The sequence below is a fragment of the Chelonoidis abingdonii genome, chromosome 1, assembly GCF_003597395.2.
Source record: "Chelonoidis abingdonii isolate Lonesome George chromosome 1, CheloAbing_2.0, whole genome shotgun sequence".
Classification (NCBI taxonomy): Eukaryota; Metazoa; Chordata; order Testudines; family Testudinidae; genus Chelonoidis; species Chelonoidis abingdonii.
This window is the reverse complement of record NC_133769.1, coordinates 16,934,432-16,940,431: the sequence shown is the minus strand read 5'-3', so window position 1 is coordinate 16,940,431 and position 6,000 is coordinate 16,934,432. Positions and strand designations below refer to the sequence as shown.

Below are 6,000 nucleotides of genomic sequence, written 5' to 3'. Positions count from 1 at the left end.
GGGGGGGGGGGGGGGAGAGTGTTGGGGAAATTCGAGGGGGGTGTAGGGAAATCACTGCCCATTGTGGTTTCTTCCCTTTAACCATCTGTCTGTGCAATGACAAGAGGATCCATTGTGGTTGGGGCCTCTCAGACAGGATGTTTGCCAAACCCCACTTCATCCTCATTCTCTGAGGAGCTGGGCATTCGCTGGGTATATCTCCATCACTGGGACCTGTGTGGCTGGGGGGCTCAGAATCTCTGGAAACATCCTCATGGGGAAACAATACTTGTCCCACATGTAACAGATGATTCCGATGGAGAGTTTTGGTGGGGTCATGACTGCCTGTAGGATGTATATGATATACATAGATTCCCCCAGTTTTTCCTTTATAATATATGGGTGTGTCTCCCAACGATCTGCAATTTTGTGTTTTCCCTGTAATCCAAGATTTCGGGCCAAAACTCAATAACCAATCTGAAGCGCCCATTGCCTCACTCGCCGATCATATCTGATTTTATTCTTTTGATTCTGTGACCAGATGCTTGCGTCACTATCCGATGTGCCTCCTTCAGCTGATCTCTTAGGTGAGTCACATACCCCAAATACATTTCTAGGTGTGCCCCATCTGAAGACACTCCGAAACAGAGATCAATCGGCAAGCGGGCTTCTTGACCAAACATTAGCATGTATAGTTTGTACCCAATTGCATCGTATTGAGTGCAGTTATAGGTATGTACCAAATGCTCCACATACTGGCTCCAGTATTTCTTCTGCTGAGGCTCCAGGGTTCCCAGCATGTTGAGTAGCATGTGGTTGAATTGTTCTGGCAGTGGATCCCCTTGTGGATGATAATGGGTGATGTGTGATTTTTTTTTTATTTTTTTTTTTGGTCCCCATGATCTTGCAACGTTCTTTTATTAACTGACTTTCAAATTCCCGTGCCTGGTCTGAGCGTAGTCTCGCAAGCAACGCATAGTGAATGAAGAACTTTTCCCACAGGATCTTAGCAACCGTGGAAGCTTTTTGGTCTTTGGTGCGATAAGCCTGGGCATAATGAGTAAAATGGTCAATGACCACTAAGGTATTTGCAATACCCAGGTGGTCAGGCTCTAATGACAGAAAGTCCATAAAGATAAGCTCCATGGGTACCGAACTTGTGATACTGATAAGAGGAGCTGCCTGCTTAAGCAGAGTCTTTTGTCAGATACATCTGGTGCAGGTGTGAACATGGTGGGCGATGTCACCCCCCGCCCCCATCTAGGGCCAATAGAATCTTGCTTGAACGAGAGCCTCCAGTCGCTCTACTCCTAGATGCCCCATTCGATTGTGGAAGCTATCCTGTTAGCTGGTGTTCGCCTAGCTGGAAAGAGTTAAGTTGGTTGTGCTCAAAGCCCTGACGCTTCTCGCTTTCATGACTCAGTCAGAGTTGTGAGTTTGACGGTGTACAGCAGATGGAGTTTGTTTGTGGAGCTGGTTGGGAAAGACGTCTGATCACCAGCTTCTACTGGGCTTTCTCTTATGTAAGAACGGGTAGATCTTTTATTGGTATTTCATTGCTGAAGAAATTCAGATTCTTTTGGCTTGCACCTCCTGCCTCAGCAGCAATATAAATTGCATCTGAACGTTGACTATAACAGAGAATTATAACCAGCTGATCTATAGAAAAAGATGTCGTAGTGTTAAAGGCTTCTGCTGCCAGCTCTTCCAGTAAGTGCCTAAAACCTCTCCAAAGAGGCTCATTACTTTTTTGCTCTTTGTTACTCCCAGCAACTAGATTTTTCAGAACAGCATAAATGTAGTAGTGAGACGTGAGTTCACTTACAGAGGCCTAAGGATTTTATAACCAAGTGCTTTATGATGGATCTGTCAAGGCTACCTGGGAGCATAAAATGCCCTGTCACGCTGTACGGGGAACATTATTTTTATTTCTAGAATCCCTGCGAGCACCTTCCTTTTTTCCTAGTGAATTCATAGAGGAAGAGAGAGAGGAAAGGACACAGACTCTTCTTGTATGAGTACTTTGCTCTCAAAGAGAACAAAGATGAGGCAAGAAGTAGGGATGCATGCACCTGGCATTGGGACAGAAAGCCTGGGCAAATGGATCCAAGCACATGAATATACAGTACCAGATGGCTGAGTGTCTTCACATGGGATGCGGGGTGGAAGGGGAGGTAGAAAGTAGCTTACAGGCTTGTGACAGCCAGCCTGTTAAACTCTGAATGACCGGATGGAAAGACAAGCCAGGAGGGAGGAATAAAAACTGGGATTTTGTTGTGGTTGCAATTAAGAAGAAACACATTTATTTAGGGTTATTGTTGTTGTTATTATTTATTATTATTTGCAAAGCCTAAAAATTGAATTTCATCCTATTACTACTAAGCTTTCTAGTACCAATTAGGCATGTGGAGGAATCTTCACATAGCCTGCCCACACAAATGCCCTTTGCAATGGAAACTGACCAATACTACCCACTTGGATTCCCTGCAACTTGCTAAAAAGGTGCTACTAATTCTGGATTCAGCCCTGCAAGGTGCTGATCTCCCTCAACTGCCATAAATTTCTCATTAGGTGCTCACACATCACAGGAATGGGCCCTTCTGTTGTATCGATCTACATGGCCCAGTTTTTGCAGAAGGATGTCTAATAGGAATGATGGGGCCAAATCCTCTTTAGTCCTTTCAGGTGTGCATTCCCACTGTAGTCAAGGGGACTGCTTCCATGTGTTTGGTAAGCAGGACTGGACCCTCACTTTTTCCACGTCTTCTAAGGCTTTGCAGCCATATAGGGCTCAGATTGGAAATGAGCAAACTCAGGAACTCAGCAAAATCTTTGTTCTCCCTTTTACCTGCATGAGCTATTCCTAGGGGAAATACCTTCTCATGCCTTCCTAACGCACAGTGACTTTTTGAAAGACTTTACCTTTTTCTGCACAAGCTACTTGCAGTTTTCAAAGAAGGATGACCATTGATGGTACATAAAATGCTTTTAAAAAACAAAGTGAAAACCAGCTGTAGGATGGTCTGCCAGATGGGTTGTAAAGGGAACATTTCAAAAACATGGTGGGGGTACAATCTATGTCAGAGACCAGTCCTGTATAGCCATGTCCATACACCATTTCTTTACACTTTTGCTGTATCTTATCAGTTTTGGTCAGTCAAAATAGTCTGGTCACTTTCATTTGTTTCTAGTCGATTCATTTTCTGGTTCTTGGATACCTCACTGTTGCCAACTAGGAGTTTATCATGGGATCACACTACACCTCTACTCCAATATAACACGGTCCTCGGGAGACAAAAAAATCTCACCGCGTTATAGGTGAGACCGTGTTATATCGAACTTGCTTTGGCCCTCCCTGTTCCTTGTTCCCTGACTGCCCCTTCCAGAGACCCCTGTCCCTAATCACCCCCAGGACCCAACCCCCCTGCTCCCTGTCCCCTGACTGCTCCAACCCCTATCTACACACCCCATCACGTGAAGCAGAGCAACGTGGCCCCAGCCCACTCCATTCCGCCACCTTCCAGCCGCGACCCTCTGCTTCCCGCCACCGGTGAGTGTGGGGAGGTTGGGGAAAGAACGCCCCCCGTACTCACCTGTGGCGGGATGCAGAGCACCACGGCTGGGAGCTGGCAGAGTAGAGCGGGCTGGGGCCAGGCTGCTCTGCTTCCTGCCGCCAGTGAGTGCTTTGAGGTTGGGGAAAGGACGCCCCCCGTACTCACCTGTGGCGGGAAGTGGAGCACCACGGCTGGGAGCTGGCAGAGTAGAGCGGGCTGGGGCCAGGCTGATCTGCTTCCCGCTGCCGGTGAGTGCTTGGAGGTTGGGGAAAGGACGCCCTCCGCACTCACCGGTGGCAGGAAGTGGAGGGATGTGGCCCCAGTCCGCTCTGCTTTCCTTGCCCCAGCCCCAGCTGTGTCGCCAGGGGTGGGGGTTGGGGAAAGGTCCCACACTCACATGTGGCGGGAAGCAGAGCACCACGGCTGGGAGCTGGCAGAGTGGAGCAGCCTGGGGCCAGGCTTCTCCACTTCCGCCGCTGCCAGTGAGTGAGGGGGAATCCCTTCCCCCAAGCCATCTCTCCCGAGCGACATGGCTGGGGCTGCGGCAAAGGAAGCACAGTGGGCTGCTCCCGGCCCCCTGCTAATCCCCCAGGCCACTCTGGGACTGTGGGGCCCCCAAAATTGCCCTCCCACAGCTCCTGCCTCCTAGACCCTGGTGGGGGAGCTCCTGACTGCCCCAAGACCCTTGGCCCCTTATCCAATCCCTCGGCCCCAGCCCAGCACCCTTAACATGCTGCTCAGAGCAGCGTTATCAGAGCTTTACCACGTTGTATGCGAACCCACGTTATATCGGGGTAGAGGTGTATTTGTTGTCTTTCTTAAAACCTCAGCTCCTGGAGCCAGGTGAATATGTGAGAGTCTCAGCTCTCATTAGAAGAAGGGTGGCGGGGGGGAAGCTTCTAGCTCTCCTGATTAGGGAGAAAAGCTTGAAAACTTGACCCAAGGGTACCCTAAAGGTTCAGAGACCAGAAGGCAAAGAAAAACACCCACATTTATTATTTTTTCAAAATCCCATGTTTTTAAGTAAAGTTAATGTTTTTTAATACGTAGTTTGTGATAGTTTGAATGCTTAGGGTTGACAATACTGCAACATCTTTATTCTGGTTTGTGTTCATGCACAGAATGGGAACATATACATCCAAAAATACTGTGTATTTCTTTTTGCTCTCCTCTTTCTTGCCATTCTTTGTCCTTTCTAACTGATCAGAAGTCCAGTAAAGAATAAATATAATAGAGGGAAGGAATTGGAGCACTTTATATTGAACTATCAGCGGGCGTTCTGTTACTGACTCCAGTCATAGCAGGATTAGGGCCAGATATATGTAATGTCATTTCAAATTAAAATTTAAGTAGCTGAGACTAATTTTTATGAGACTTTTCAAGACTGTCTGGGATGGAATTATACTTATCTAGCCAGGAATTAATAAATGAATATATGTGAATTGCTGCTGTCAACATCTGGTTCCAAATTATAAAAGGAGCTTTATCTTTAGCCAAAATCCTGGGGCATCTAAATAATCTTGCAGACAAAAGCCCAGATTCTGCACTCCGTACTCCAGTGTAAACCCTAAGTGACTCCACTGAAATCAGTGGAGCAGCTCAGGATTTACACTGGCGCAGAATTTGGGCTGCGATTTTCCAAGCATGCGAATAAAATCCTTTGTCAGAGCCAGACTTCTGAAGTACAGCGTGTGAGGAGATTGTCATAAACAAAACCCTTTGAATAATTTTGGGGGACAGTAAGAGCTCTGTTTTATTTGGAGAAGCAGAAGTGTTTTGCAGTAGTTTCTCACAGAATTTCAGTGCGTACAACCAAGCGAGAGGGTGGGAGAGAGAAGTTTGTCTCTTGAACCTTTATTCTGATCTTATTCCAGATTAACTCCACTATATACAGTAGAGCTGATCCAGTGTGAAACTAGAATAAGAGAAAGCAAACTTGAGCTTGGTAACTATTTTCCTCTAAAAGTTATTTTATACATAGTGTGATAGACCCAGGCCAGCTGGGTACAGCAGAGTAGCAGAAGGCAGATATACTGGCCACTGACTGACCAGAGCAGGGGCTGCTCCAGGCTAATGAGAACACCTGACTCCAATTAACCTGCGAAGGCTCAGGTGAGGCCATTAAGTTAATGTGGCCACCTGACTTTAATTAAGGCCTCTCTGATACTATAAAAGGACTCACTCCAGACAGGCAGGGGAGAGCCAGGGAGCCAGAGGAGAGGAAGTGCGGCTGAAGGGCTGGTCAATGAAGACACCCTCAAGTCATTGCTAAGGGTGAAGAAGGGAGAAGCAGGAGAGCTGTGGGGAAAAGGCCCAGGGAAATGTAGCAACTCTGGCAGTGAATGGTTGGTTGCCAACAACTGCTACCATTAGGGTCCCTGAGCCGGATCCCAGAGTAGAGGGTGGGCCTGGGTTTCCCCCAACCCACCACTACAGGAACATCTCCTAGGAGGGGAAGTCAGGCTCC

General features: G+C 47.4%; 1 protein-coding gene across 3 annotated transcripts in view; it reads left to right on the top strand.

Annotated features, from left to right (window-relative positions):
- Window positions 1-6,000, top strand: part of FRMD4A (FERM domain containing 4A) — a 553,835-nt gene that overhangs the window by 203,166 nt on the left and 344,669 nt on the right. The window lies entirely within an intron of this gene.